General features: G+C 32.8%; 1 protein-coding gene across 11 annotated transcripts in view; it reads right to left on the reverse strand.

Annotated features, from left to right (window-relative positions):
* LOC114340088 (TOX high mobility group box family member 4-A-like) overlaps positions 1 to 15,840 on the reverse strand; it is a 605,389-nt gene that overhangs the window by 292,295 nt on the left and 297,254 nt on the right. For 3 of the 11 annotated variants that reach the window (XM_050647326.1, XM_050647330.1, XM_050647327.1), the window contains exon 1: positions 8,045 to 8,327. The exons of the other annotated variants lie outside the window; for them this stretch is intronic. The gene's annotated coding sequence lies outside the window, so the exon portion shown is untranslated. Of the gene's footprint in view, positions 1 to 8,044; positions 8,328 to 15,840 lie in introns of those variants that run through there. 11 annotated transcript variants of the gene reach the window in all.

The following is a 15,840-nucleotide window of genomic DNA, read 5'->3' on the forward strand; positions in this document are numbered from 1 at the left end:
TACCTTTGGAAATAAGAGGTGGGGGTGAGTGGGAACCTTGTTATGAAAAACTGGCTGTGAGTCCGGTTCTGCCTAATCAAATTTTGCAAACTTGGTCTTGTTGAAGACAGATCTTTTTCGTCAATGTAAAAGTTATGATTTCGAACCAACTTACTGAGTAATATGCCAGCTAGAAGGCGTTATTTAATTTTTTTCAGAAATCTAGTGTTCCTTGGAAAATATTAAATACAAACATGCATTTTTAATACCATATTACAAAATTAGACAAAATTAGCAACAGAATAGCGAAAACCGCATGTTAATACCTTTTTTCTATCTCGAGATATCTTACAAAACGTGTAAATTTAAAAACATAACTGTTACTGTCACCGGTAAACAAAATAATTCATTAAAAGAAGTGTGCTATGGAAACAACAAAGAAACATTTTCCAGCTGTCAACGTATATTAGGTCTTTTCAACGCTTCTCATTTGTTTCGAGCCGCGTTCATATCTCGTATATTAATATTATACACGGATTATACGGCATATGACAGAGGCTCGAAACAAATGAGAAGCGTTGAAAAGCCCTATTACAAAGAAATAAAAACAACTATTTAGTGATGACATAAACGTTCAAATTTTTGCCCATCATTTTCGTTGAAAACATTTACTCTTTCAAGAGTAGATTGAACAGCAGTCTCAATTTCTGCTCTCGATATGCTTTGAATGGCGTTTAGTATTCTCTGGATAATGTATTCTAGAGTAGTATATGATGGGCAACAATTTGAATATTTAGGTCGTCACTAAGTAGTTCTTTTTGTTCTGTGTTATATTTAATTTTAATAGTATTGTTTCTCTTTATATTGTTGTCTTAATTAATTATATTTTTATACGTTGACATCTGGAAAATGTTATTTTGTTTTTTTCCACAGCACACTACTTTTCATTAACTTAGTTTACCGGTGATAGTAACAGTTATGTATAAAATTTACACGTTTCTCGAGATATCTTGAGATAGACAAAAGGTATCGACATGCGGTTTTCGCTATTCTATTGCTAATTTAATCTAATTTTATAAAGTATGATTAAAAATGCATACTTGTATTTAATATTTTCCAAAGAAAACTAGATATCTGAAAAAAATTAAATAACGCCTCCCAGCTGGCTTATTACTTATTAGGATGGTTCAAAATTATCACGCTTACATTGAAGAAAAAGATCTGTCTTCAACAAGACCCAGTTTTCAAAATTTGATTTAGCAGAACCGGACTTACAGCCATTTTTTCATAACAAGGTTCCCACTCACCCCCACCTCTTATTTGCAAAGGTAGAGTTAAACTTGTTAAATCAAACATGCGCAAAATTTGATGAAGAATAAAACAATCGGATTTCCAGTGCCCCTTCATTAGGAAAATTTTGTAAAATTTAGATTTTTTTATATTCAATTACGCCCTCTAGCGGTGGACCCACAATTATGAAAATAATTTCCAGGCTTTTCCTGAGGCAACTTTTGTTATAAAAATTTTTATTTCAAAGCTCTACTATAAACCGTTCCTGAGATATGGCCGAGAGCCATTCTTATTGGGACACCCGGTACATATACTCATATAGATATTATACAAAAAATTATATAGAAATGTAACAGCAAGACTAGTAAACACCATAAAAGTTAGGCGCTCATGTCACTACATAGTACTGACAATAGAAAGCTAATACAGGAGCTAAAAGCAGATATTGCAATGGGACAACCCATCGATGCAACAGCTATGAGATATAGCTTTGACACGAAATTCAAAATTAATTTCAGGCAGTGAAGGCTGGAAGGAAGGTATACTCATACAAGTGGAAGCTACCTGGTACACTGATGACTCAAAAACATCAGTGGGTGTAGGAGCCAGTATAGTAGGGACAAAGCAAGGGATACATTTCCCGATTAGTCTATCTAAGTATATCACAGTTTTCCAGATGGAAATAACGGCCATCCATTATTGTGGACAGATTACGGACCCTCAACGCCATGGACCTGCGACTTCAAAAGAATTGTGATCAACTGGATAGTAGAGGCGCAGAACAGAAGAAGATGGAAGGAGGAGGCCTATATTCAACATTGGACAAATCAGGGCTGATCGATGATTGATGATTACTGAGTGGAAGAAATAGAGAGGCAGGAAAGAACGTTCCATTCAATTGTCATCTTCACAGATAGCCAGGCAGCGCTCAAGGCACTCAATTCTGTAGAGGTCAATTCTAAGCTAGTTTGGTATTGTGTGGGTGATCCAAAATAAACTAGGAAACTGTGCAAGCTACGGTAGCCTGCGCATGAGGGTCATAAAGACAATGAAATGTCCAAACAAGGTTCATCAATGCCATTCGTTTGACCGAAACCCTTCTGCGGAATTGCAAAGGCAGTAACAAAAACAACTACAAGAAAGCGGGTAGATTACAAATCTCTGGAACGGTGGAGGCATTTACCAGAAGAGACAAGAGAAACAGTTCATTCTAGTGCATCCGCCAAAATTTACGGTAGACCTAATAAGCAAAGAATGGAAAACAGTCAAAAACCATAGTAGGTTCTCTAGGTCAGTAGGGCACTGTGAGATGAATAGGCAGTTAAAGCTGATGGGATGGGCAGATGATGACCTATATAGAGTTTGTCAACTAGAAGAAGAAACAACACAGGAGATTTATTGTCAGTGACTGCCGGGCAAATGTGCGGTCCTCTGCATTAACGAAGAAAAGCTCCTTAGCGAAGAAAAGTTACCGGCAAAGAACTACAAGACAGGAAAACAGTCAAAACCATAGTAGGTTCGCTAACCGCTTGTCCACATGAGGGCGGTTTGCCAACGTCGACGTCGCGGTTTACCTGAAAAACCCAACCGCCGCGGTTTAAGTTGCCAAGGAACAAATGGAATCGTACACATGCAACCGCTCCGTTGTCAAACTGTGGCAGTTGTAAGTTAACTAGGGGAGGAATGGAATGGGACCGCCAGTCAACTGCTCTCATGTGTACGAAACCGCCCTCATATGGACAAGGGCTAAGTCATTAGGGCACAAAAGAGCTACATAGAAGTCTCGAAGTTATTATAACTTTATAAAGGGCCAGGCTAAAGAATGTAATCTAGGGCTAGAAGACTACAATAGATCTGAAAAGGTCTCAGTGTCTAATGGTAGCCGAGAAATATACTTATGATTATGTGAAAAAATCATTGATTTTTTTTTCAGAAAAACTGAATAACTAATTTGAAAGCTAATTTTTTAAAGTTATCTTTATGTGACCACCATTTTGCAACATTTAACATTGTATTAATGTTGTTCTGAAGCTATTTCCTTGTGGCATTTTTATAATCAACTATTTATAATGGGAAATAAGCCACAATTTCACAAAAAAAAAGATTTTATTAATGTTTCGAAGCCCAAATCGGGTTTCGTTGTCAAAATACAAAATACTACTAAAATAAACAAAAATGTTGTTGCTTAGTACAAAATTCTTCTAATAATTTATTTAATCTGACTAATTTATATCGGAAATTCAGACATATATTAGTATATGTGATTCAAGAGAGATTCAAGTATAGTCCTGAAAGAATCAGATAGTAAAAAGAGAAAAATCAAAGAAGCGGATCTAATTATGCTAAATGAAACCAATTTTGTCGCAAATTCCTCGGTAGAATGCATTAGGATGTGGTTACCCATATTGAAAGAGAAAGTCAATAGAAAGAAAATACCATGATTAGTAAGTCAATAACATATCGAGTTAGTACAAATTTTATATTTTAGTATTACTTATTGTATATCTACGTATTATTAATATTATTTATAATTTAAACATATTAAAGTCAGAATTTGGTATTAGTTTTTGGAAAGTAAATTAAATGTAAGACCAAATAATTACGATGTCGGGATAGTATCACGAGGTTTTTTCCTGGTTTTCCCTCGTGATTTACTATGGAATCTCTAACACGAGAATTTTACTGTCATCGTTGCATTTGGTTGTCTTTTTAAAGACAGATCACATGCTATGATATTCTTTGTGACAGATATTCTTTTAAACGATATCATTTTAAAGTCTTCTACTTTAAAATGTATAATGTACGTCTGAATTGCCAATATAAATGAGTCAGATTAAATAAATTATTAGAAGAATTTTTTTACTTAGCAACAACATTTTTGTTTATTTTAGTAGTATTTTGAATTTTGACAACGAAACCCGATTTGGGCTTCGAAACGTTAATAAAATCGTTTTTTGGTAAAATTGTGGCTTATTTCCCATTATAAATAGTTGATTATAACATTGTATTATAACCCAACTGATACAAAACCAGTCACCCCGTGGGTAGAGAAGTGTTTTATTTAAGTTCTAAAGTGGTTGAAAACCGATTGAAGGTGAAACTATTTTTTAACTGTTGTTTTAAAACAATTGTGCCGTGAGCGCTGGACCTAACTGTCCAGTAATAAACAAATATGATAATAATACCGGAAATTGATAATTTCGATTAAGAATTGACATCCCTGTATAAACATATTTATTACCAACGAAGTGTTAATGCAGGTAGGTATGTGAAAGCAGTTGTTTTGCTTTCTCTATAAGTATATTTTAAAGTTTTAATAATAAATTTTGTTATTTATAGTTTCACCAGTTGTTTAATTAGTTTAAGTTTGTTAGTTCCGTTTTGTTTCATTTTCAACGTTAAATCGCTAATTGATGTTTAAATTAAATACATTCTATAATTTATGTTTCGAACTTTTAATAGTTCAAGAACCTGCAATTTAAATTAGTTTATTAGCATATTTCGTTTAAAACAAAAATAAAACAGTTTATATTAAACAAAAACAGAGAATATATAAACTACATTCTAAAATGAAGTGTTTGGTATGTTTTCTGACATTTTGCTTGTTTCCCTTAATAATAAAACCTATTCTTCCGTATAGAAAACAAGACATTCCGGGAAACTGAACATTTTCTGGTTTCCATCTGTTTTATATTAAAAAAAATGTTTTAAATAGTGTTTTAAAGTAGCTAAAATAGTACAAGCGATATATTATTCGACGCACCTTATCAAGACGAGCACACAGTATACTTCCAGATTTTACATTACTTCGGTTAAAAATTTATGACCGGAAGTTTTGAAAAAAGGACTCAAAATTAGTGAAATTGTATATCAATCGATGCAAAGTTACATGAAGAGTTCAAATATTGACTTTCGGTTTTGCTTTCGGTCACATTTTATGAAAAACTAAGACTTAAAGTCCAATTGCTTGCAGTTCATGGGAATAAACCCGAATTATTATTTGCAGTATGCAAGGCAGATCAATAACATATTCAATTTTCGTTATAACGCAGCCAATTAAAAATACAGGTATGGAATATCCACACACAGATTTTTGAAGTTCTACTTCTTTAGGCACGAGGGTGAATTTTTACATTCCCTGGCGCATGCGCACACCGACAGTATGGTATTAGTCGCTACATCTTTATGTAGCGCAAATAAGGTGTGCGTGAAAAGAATATATTATTAGTGTTTTTAGTAAATATATTTATTATAATTTTTGTGTCTTTGGATTTGTCTTCCTCGGAAATAAGATATTTTATAATAATAGTAAGTATATTTAGGTATTTTTGTATACTTCACTTGGTCTATTAAATTTGTCAGTATGTATGAGAAATCTTGTAACCTGTCAAAGCAGAGGGAGTATAGCTCAGTGGTAGAGCGTGTGACCGGAGATCGAGTGGTCCCCGATTCGAATCCGTGTTTTTTTTTATTTTTGGTATTGTTTTAATAAAAATTTTTGGAAAGAAGTAAGTAAAAATTGGTTTAATCTTTAAATAAAATACAAATAACCTGTTAAAAGTATATTCATTTCGTTGAAATCATATAATATAAGTCTTGCCTGCCAAGGTAAAACAGTATATGTGAAAAAAATCGATTTTTGAATTTGCCGCCGAAACTGGGTTATTTTTTCCGCTCTTTCTTATGCAATTTTTAGTTTATTTCTATCTCATTTAGTTTTCAAAATGTGACACTGGTAAAACAGTATATGAGTACGTGTACTTGCGTCTTTGCTATGGTAAAACAGTATATTCGACAAACTCTACAAAGGCAGAATAGTATACATCGTCATACACTGCTTATCCCTGGTATTATGTTATATCTATTTTTTTAAACTCTACTGGTAAAACAGGATATATGTGGTATATGCTGTTTTACGGTAACATATTTCATAAAAACGGTGTCCCAATTCCAACGGTAAAATAGTATAAACATTTCATATACTCTTCCAATGGGAATTTTTATCTCCCCCGACAGTATATACGTATAAAGTCTTTTATATACTCTTTGGGTATATTGGAAAAATGGTAAAACAGTATATGTCATTTTACAAGCACATTTAAAAACACTATACCTATTTGCTGTTGTAATAATTATTATAATAACATACTTTTTTTATATTCCAAATTTCACTTGTCTAACTTTATAAATGACAAAACGGCACAATAAAAGAACAAAAAGTCATTTATCTCAAACCTCACTTTTTTCACATATACCTACTCTTTTACCTTTGCAGGCAAGAAGTATAACTTCTTACGTGCGTACAAAGTACACACACATTCTTTTTTTATTTAGTTCATTAGATTTAGTTCGATGCCAAGACGGGATATTATAAAAAATGTTGATAAACGAAGTGAACAAATCTTAAGCTCCAGCTTAGCCCAGCTGGCTCAGCTTATAGGTAGGGCCGCTTTAAGTCTCACTTACGTTGCACCATAATTTTCGATTTTGATCTAAGCACGTCTTAACTGAGAAGAAGTTTAAGATGCAATCCATGTGACAATTCATCGTGGCAAGCTGAAAATTGATCTAAGACTCAATGGTGCAACGCATATATTTCGTCAGCTGAACTTATGCCAGGTTTTAAGCTAAGCTTAAGGTCTATTGATGCAACCAGGCATAACCGACTTATGCCTGCTTGCACCAACATATCTTAAGCTTAAGACGTGTTTTAAGCTCAGCTTACGAAACATAAGCGTTGCACCATTGAGTCTTAGATCAATTTTCAGCTTGTCACAATGGATTGCCACGTGAATTGCTTAGATAAGAATCTAAAATTATGGTGCAACGTAAAACTGGCTTAAGTGAGACTTAAGGCGGCTCTATCTATAAGCTGAGCTGGGCTAAGCTAGCGCTTAAGATTTGTTGGTGCAACCAGGCATGAATATATAAATAGATAGGACAATTTTTGAGTATATGCTGACATTGGTAAAGTGTAAAAATTTACTTTTGTTTACAATGTTTCAACCCGACCTGTATTAAATTATAATTGTGAAGTTATTAAATGAAGAACGAAAAAGCGGGAAACAAACACCACAAAGGAATAAGGAAACAACCGCTCATATGATGTTTATTGATATTAAGAAATAATCTGTTTCTATGGTGGATGATGAACAAATGAGTTACCGGCAAATATGTGAAGATTGTGAGAAGCATGTTTGAGAGAATAACAACTAGTGTTAGAACAGGTATGGGATAGACTGATAAATTATATATGAAAGTAGGATTACAACAGAGCTTGGAGCTTAGTCTTTATTTATTATCACTATCAATAGTGTTGGACAAGAAAACAGAGAAACACCAGTATTAGAACATGCATGGGACAGACTAAATCTGTAAAAACGTAGGATTGCACCAAAGCACGGTGTTTAGTCTTTATTTATTATCATAATCCTTAGTTTTGGATTAAATAACAGGAAAACACTAACACCACAATGTAGTGTTGGTAGAAAATACTGAAAGGGATTTAGGTCAAAAAAATTTAGAGCTTGTGGAGACAGTTTGTACTGAAATATAACATCATTTTGATGTTATTTTTCCTTCAAATGGACAGTTTACAAAAAAATATATTTCTCCTAAACCATTATTCATTAATAAAAGCAATTTTTTGTGTTTCCTGAAATATTCTTCTTTTGGCAGTTGCTAAATTCTTAAAAGTAGCTAAATTCTTAAAACAATTTTTGTTGCTAGAAACATTTTCCTGCCATTGAACATAACTTTTGTAAATTTCACTTACTTCAAAGACTTAGGACTTGCTAACACTTCCTAATTCGGTATATTATTCACAAACAGCCCTTATAGCGAACACAAAACTCACTACTTTATGCTGCACTCGCGCCAAGTTGTAGCAAATGACTGGCAATACTAAACATTAGGGTCCTTGGTCTCATCATGAAAGGAAACCACCCTTTATAAATGGAATCAGGGGCGCGCTCGCGGCGAGTAATGAGACGGGGATTAATGCGACGGCAGAGCTGAGAGTCTTGACATGTATCGATGATAATAATACCGAGCGAACTGAAGATTATGGTGATAATTCTGGCATTATATAAATATTGATTGTATATCTCTCAAGTGTTTGGATTGATAAGGAAGGATTTAGTGTTTTAAAAATAAATATTTATATCTATCACACTCAAATAAGTTAATACGTTACGTAGACTAGTTATATGATGAAAAAAAAAAAGAATACATCTACAATAATATCAGAAATACAGTTTATGAAAACGTGCATGAACAGAGAAATGGTATAAGCATAGAATATAGCAGCTCATATGCCATCTTGTAAATCATAGATGTAAAATAATAATTTAGATTAGGACCTCATAGATTGTATGTATTATTGTGTATGATTTACCAAAAATTACAGTGTGGAGACCAAGAGAAGACACAAGAAGTAGAGGTAGACCACCTACACGATGGACGTACGACGTCAAAAGGATTGCTGGTAATTGGTTGCAGAAAACCCAAGATCGACAAAACTGGAAGAAATTAGGGAAGGCCTATGTTCAACTTTGGATGCAGAAGGCTGGATGATTGTGTATGACTGTAGGTATTATTAAATTTAAATTGTGACTATACTGGGTTGGGATAAAGTATGGAACCAAGCAAATATCTTTGAAACGAAAAAAGCAATATATATGAAACTTTGCCTGCAAGTACAGTGACGCGAAAGGCATCTGTTGCCATATTCTTTGTTACTACTCCACTTCCGGTTTCACCGGAAATACATTTAACTTATTTCATTTAAATGGGACACCCTGGATATTTTTGCGTATTTTAAAAAAACTTGTTATTTTTAATTCATACCTACCAAATTTGGTAGAAAAAATTTGTTAAAAAGTGTCTGTAGATAATTTTTTGTATTAATACAACGTAGTAGGAAATAAACGAGTATCATCTATACTGTAGACTAAACTCGTTGTTTACATGCACTGCATGACTTATTTGAATTTAGTATAGTAGGTAGAACTGTTACTGAACTAGTTGACAGAAATAAGTTGTATTAAAAGTGGTTCATTTAAGTGAAAAATATCATATTGAAATATTAATGATAATCGGTTATGGTGAATTTTCATTTTTTGGAAGTGAGTTGTCCAAATCGATGGATTGGACGTAGAGGATTCATAGAGTGGCCCGCTCGTTCTCCGGACCTCAACCCGTTAGATTTTTTTCTTTGGGGTTATCTAAAATCACGTGTTTACATTAGGCGACCAAAATTCTTGCAGGATTTGAGACAAAGAATAATTGATGAATGTGAATACGTGGAGAAATCTTGCAAAAAGTGAGTCACTAATTTATTTATAGGCTCTTACGGTGTCAGGAGGTGAACAGCAAACATTTTCAACATTTGAAATTATGATTTTTTTTTCTTTGGGGTTATCTAAAATCACGTGTTTACGTTAGGCGACCAACATGTTTGCAGGATTTGAGACAAAGAATAATTGATGAATGTGAATACGTGGAGAAATCTTGCAAAAAGTGAGTCACTAATTTATTTATAAGCTTTCACGTTGTCAGGAGGTGAACAGCAAACATTTTCAACATTTGAAATTATTTTTTTTTTATTTTTAATATCATTGGTCTAACGTAAATAAATTAACCTATTTTTTAACTGTAAAGAGATTTATTTCTTGTTTTAAAAGTTTTTTCTTCCAAACTTGGTATGTATGAATTAAAAATAACAAGTTATTTTAAAACCTGCAAAAATATACAGGGTGTCACATTTAAAGTAAATAAGTTAAGGGTATTTCCGGTGAAACCGGAAGTGGAGTAGTAACAAAAAATATGGCATCAGATGCCTTTTGCGTCACTGTGTACAGTAAGGGAAAACTTCTTACTGTATAATATAATATGTATCAAAAGATGTATACAATTTTAAATAATTTCAGTTGTTACAAAAGATATTGTTTCTAAATATGCAAACAAAACGAAGGTTGATTAAGGCAGTTTTGTTTGTACAACCTCGTAGACGCTCACGTATAGTTTTGCTTTTCAAATTTCAAATTATAAGGAGATATAAATAGCCCTCGGAGGTATTGAGATAATGATTGTAGTATTGTTATTATTCAGATCGTTACTATGCTAGTGAGCCTTCCTGCGAGAAGGGTGTCCTAAAGGACCCCCCGCGAAACAACATCTTAGTAACCTTATGTTGATTGATGTTGTAAATCGTAAATAAAGTTATAAAGTTAGAGTCAGTGTTTCAACTCGACATTTCAACCCCGCAAGATTATCATGGCAATCTACCATACTATTGTATTTACATGCAAAGTTTCATAAATATTGTTCTTTCCATTTCAAAGATATTTGCTTGGTTCCATACTTTATCCCAACTCTGTATGTGAAGAGATAATAGCCAGGATCTAAATATCACGTAAGGCTTTTATGACCTTTATGTAACAGAAATCTGTCGATGAATATTCGCAAGAAGGTCCTGAAATGTTATGTGTGGTCAATCCTATTGTAGGCTGTGAGACATGGTTGTTAAAAACCACAATGCTAAACAAATTAGAAGCATTCGAATTGTGATGTTATCGACGAATCCTAAAGATATCGTGAGTTTCGCACACTTCCAATGAAGATGTTCTTCAAATTATGAATCCAGAAAGTTTTCTAATAAGCACCATAAAGAGGAGAAAAACAGAATACTTCGGCTATATAATTCGAGGACCTAAATACCATCTGATTTGACTTATAGTACAAGAAAAAGTGGAGGGAAAGAGATGGATTGGTCGAAAGAAACTTTCATGGCTGCGTAATATTAGACAATGGTGTAGCTTCACAGTAGAAGAATTATTTAGGGTTTCAGGAAATTGTAAACATGATGATGGTCAACGTCTGAATATGAACACTTCACCTAAAGAAGAATATGTATTATCAAATTAGATTGTAAATGGAAAATTATAACCACACAAAGCTAAATAAAAACAATAAACAAAAAAAGAACTAGATCCAGACAAACTACCAGGATAATTCTAAAAATGTCCTAAAAAGAAAAGATTCAAAATCTAGAAATATTTTTCAAGAGTATTTACTTCTTCTTTCCCTTCTATTTTAAACATATCGCTTCTTTTTCTTGAAAGTGTTTAATTTTTCATTTCTGATGTCAGTTGTTTTCTTGCATGTATTTTTGATCTCATTACTCCTTGGTGTGCTAAACAATGTCGCTTGATATTCTTCTTAGAATTTGTAATTAAGATATAATATGTGTAAGTATATTTTTCTTATCTTAGATTAAGTGCTACAGATTTGAATTGGTGTATCTTTGTTTACATTTTGGAGAATTTGTTCATCCATATTGTATCGTTAAGGCATTTAGCTATTCTTATTGGTTTTGTCACACTTTTTCTTCAATGTAGTCCCTTAATAAAATGAGTCAAAGATCTTTAATAATCTAACTCTCTGTGCCCTCATTTTGTGTGTTATTCTGGGTTTCTTATACATATCCATTACCTCCTGGTTTGTTCTTCTGCGCCATTCCCCGTTAACCTCCCATATACCAACAGAAATTTTTCTCAAAACTTTCTTTTACCAAATTTTTACCAACACTGTTGGTCTATCGTGGACACGTTGTTTGCCTTTGATATTGCGTTTAATGATCCTACTGTTTTGCTACATTTCAACAACCGTTTATTTATTTCTCTCTCATTCTCTTCACCTTCTCTATTTGTAACTGTTATTCCAAGATACTCAAGTTCTGATACCTTTTCAAATTTATACTTTCTCATATGTCCTTAGAGTCATCCATTTATTTTGTTCTATATTTTCCCCTCTCATTTACATATTATGCTTGATTCTGTTCTTGATTTATAGTCCATACTATAGGCCATACTTTCTAGGTTCTTTAAATTTTGAGAATATTTTGTAAAGTTCTATTCTTGAACGTGTCATAAACACCAAGTCTTCTGCGAAACCTATGCACTGTTGTTTTTTGAACATAATCGTGCCGTTTGTCTGCATTTTTGTATTCGTTGTTGTATATATACATTTTACATTTATTAGGAGAATAATCAAAAGCATTAAAAAACCTACAAAATGCAAAAAAGAGTTTTGCTATCGTAAACTAGGTATTCATTTTCAACTTTGAATACTAAAATAAGATGTGTTAGTACAGTGTCGTACGGTATTAAGACGTGGATGACGACAGAAATGATATAAATGAAAATACAAACGTTTGAATTGAGCAGGTATCGAAAAATATCAGTCATAATCAAATAACCTCAGTCAGTTACAGAGAGACCATTGAGGGTATTCATAGAATGAAAAAAAGGAAGAAACAATCAACCTAGTTAAAGAAAAAAAGTATTTCGGCCATATTACAAGAATTCAAAATAAAATATTCTAAAGATTATAATTAACGAAATCTCCGAGAGTACAGAGTACTGGATATATCACAAAATGCCTGACTCCAGCAAATACCGTTTAAGGTGGTAATGTTGGGTTGGCTTAAGTGATAATGTAGATGCCAACGATCTAATGGATACCGAGCCCTAAGCCTAAGAAGTGGTGGACTATGTTAATATAAAACATTGTATCTATCTATTTGTTTTTATCCTTATTCTCTTTCGAACGTTCTACACGCGTTAGCAGCGTCTCGGTATTGTCGTATTGTGTTCACCCATTTTACAACATTTAAAAAAATGGTGAAAACCTTAAATTATTATTCGTGTCTATATGTTCGTCAGCCGGTCCGTGGACACAACTCTTTCATTATTAAAACTGATAGAGTGACAAATGTGGTGTCGAATATTATAGCCGATACCTTATAACCCAAAGATGATATTAAAGATGAAAAATTTGACCTCGGATTTCCAATTTGGAAGTTGCAATCGGAAGTACTGTTTTATGTTAGCCGAAATAGTGCAAGCGACATATTATTCGACGCGCCTTAGCAAAATGAGGACAAATATATACTTTCGATTTTAATATCACTTCCAGTTAAAAAGTTATCACCGGAATTTTAGCAAAAATGGCTAAAAAGTAGTGAAATCGTATATCGATCGACGCAAAGTTACACGAAGAGTTTAAATATCGACTTCCGGTTCTACTTTCAATCACGTTGCGTCACCTAAGATTTACGTCTTGGACTTAAGTCCTATTGCTTGTTGTACTTTCGAAAAACCAAAAATGGGAAACTATAAATCTAACTGGATAATTTACGAAATTTAAAGATATTCGGATTAATAATGTTATTTAAGTAATTATACCACTAAGAAAATTTTCTGTCTACTTCCTAGAGAATAATAATTTAATCATATTTAAAATAATCTAATGGTAATTCCCATATTATGGATAAATATGTAGTTTAATTAAAATATATTAATTATTCCCTTACAATTTCCTTTGTACGCCTATGGACGCAAGTTAGGTAGCCGATAATATCACCCCCCGAGGCGAAGTAGCATTTAGACCAGTAGGAGAGTAGAGCAGTCTTTTTTGATGGTATAATGGTGAAAAATAAAAGAAATTATGACATACCACAACAAGTTTGAAGATAGATATTATTACGGGCAGGCGATCCTATTATCAGCGGCTTACCTGAAACAGAATAGAACGATATAATTAGTATTAGAACTCTGCTGCTGATGCTATTATACTCTCAAAATTGGGGATGATATTATGCCAATTTTGAGTTGGGTTCACATTACCAAATTACTAACGATAATAATTGCCTATTTAAATAGGGTAATAATGTTCTATGGTTTTATTGGTACGTTGTATTTTAGATTTCAGGAGACAAGTATTCATACAAGTCTGGGATACAGATATTCCAGGATATGCACCAAAACGTCTTCATATTATACTGTGATAATCTTGAGCAAACAGCTAACTAAAATAAATTCCGCAAAATTTATTTCAGAGTAAACGAAGATAGATGGCATAAGGCCAGTGACAGTTTAAGGCATCATGGGGCCCTAGGCGGCCTCTTTATATCGACTATTTAATTAAAACAAATTTACAGATATTTATGTTGTTTTGGGAAGTAGTTACACCAAAAATAAATTACGACAATGTAAAAAGATCATTTTTCCTTTTTTACATTTCGCAACAACTTCTCAATAATATTCCGTAGCTACTAATATGCCAAAGAAAAAAAGGGATATTGTGTCGATATGTGATTTTGCCCTGGGTATGAGTTCCACCCCTTCGGAGGTGAAAAAACATACATTCAAAATAATGGATAACTGATTAATTTTAAGTAACTTTTGTTCTATCGAGTTTTTTCACTAAATCAATACTTTTTGAGTTATTTGCGAGTGAATATGTTCATTTTTCAACAAAAAAAAAACAGCTTTTTAGACGAATTTTCGCAAATAACTCTAAAATTAAGTATTTTATCGAAAAAATATTCTTAGAAAAAATATAGCGTATACAAAATTTAAAAAAATGGTGTATGTATGAAGTATGTAGATCCAATATAAACAGAACTGGTGCTAATGAAAAGTAGATTCTTATTCGACAAATTCCAAATCAAATATTTCAACGTAAATTACCAAAAAATGAAGCACTTTACGGTGAAAAATCATCACAACTTTTTTAGACGTTCGGATACAATTAGCGCCTCTTTGCAAAAACAACGACGACTTTTGTAAGTAACAAGACATTTACTCAACACACACACTACCATTACAGTAGGTAGGTACCTGATTGGAAAAATCCACTGTACCATGCCAATGGCCATTAGTTGTCGAGGCATTAAGCCAAATAAAAAAAATGCATACAGTCGTGATTAGTGACTTGTTCAAGCCCTTTCTACTACAGCCCTTTTATAAATAAGCACTTTATACCAATAAAACTTACAGAGCATATAAACAATACATAAGTAAAGTAGCTTGTGAAACGGTAAGGATTAATTTCATTTCGGATGCTAATTAGGGAGTTATTTTCACCAGTTTTTTTTACCCAAAAAATGGGATCAACTTTATTCTGAGAATATCTTGCTTACCTTTTATGATAGAAATTTTTTTTAATCAAGAATAATGCTTTTTTAAAACATTTAAACAAGTCATGATGAGTTTTTCATGAAAAGTGCTTCATTTTTTGATTATTTCACGTTGAAATATTCGATTTGGAATTTGACGAATAAGAACCTACTTTTCATTAGCTACAACTCTGCTTCTACTGGGTCTACAGACTGCACACGTACACACCATTTTTTCAATTTTTTAAAAGCTAAATTTTTGCTAAGAATATTTTTTCGACAAAATACTTACTTTTTGAGTTTTTGCGAAAAACCGTCTAAAAACGTGTTATTTTTTGTTGAAAAATGAAGATATTCATTTGGAAATAACTCAAAATGTATTGCCTTGATGAAAAAACTCTATTGAACAAAAGTTGCTTAGAATTAGTCAGTTTATCTACTTCCGGACGTATTTTGATGGTATATTTTTTCACCCCCGAGATGGGGTGGACTCAACCGTAGAGCAAAAACAAACATTGACACAACATCACTTTTTTATTTGACATGTTAGCTATGCTTATACCAAATTTAATGTCAATCCAAGCTCTTGTTTCAGATCCAAAGGTTCT

This window comes from Diabrotica virgifera, chromosome 3 (assembly GCF_917563875.1).
Source record: "Diabrotica virgifera virgifera chromosome 3, PGI_DIABVI_V3a".
NCBI classification, from domain to species: domain Eukaryota; kingdom Metazoa; phylum Arthropoda; class Insecta; order Coleoptera; family Chrysomelidae; genus Diabrotica; species Diabrotica virgifera.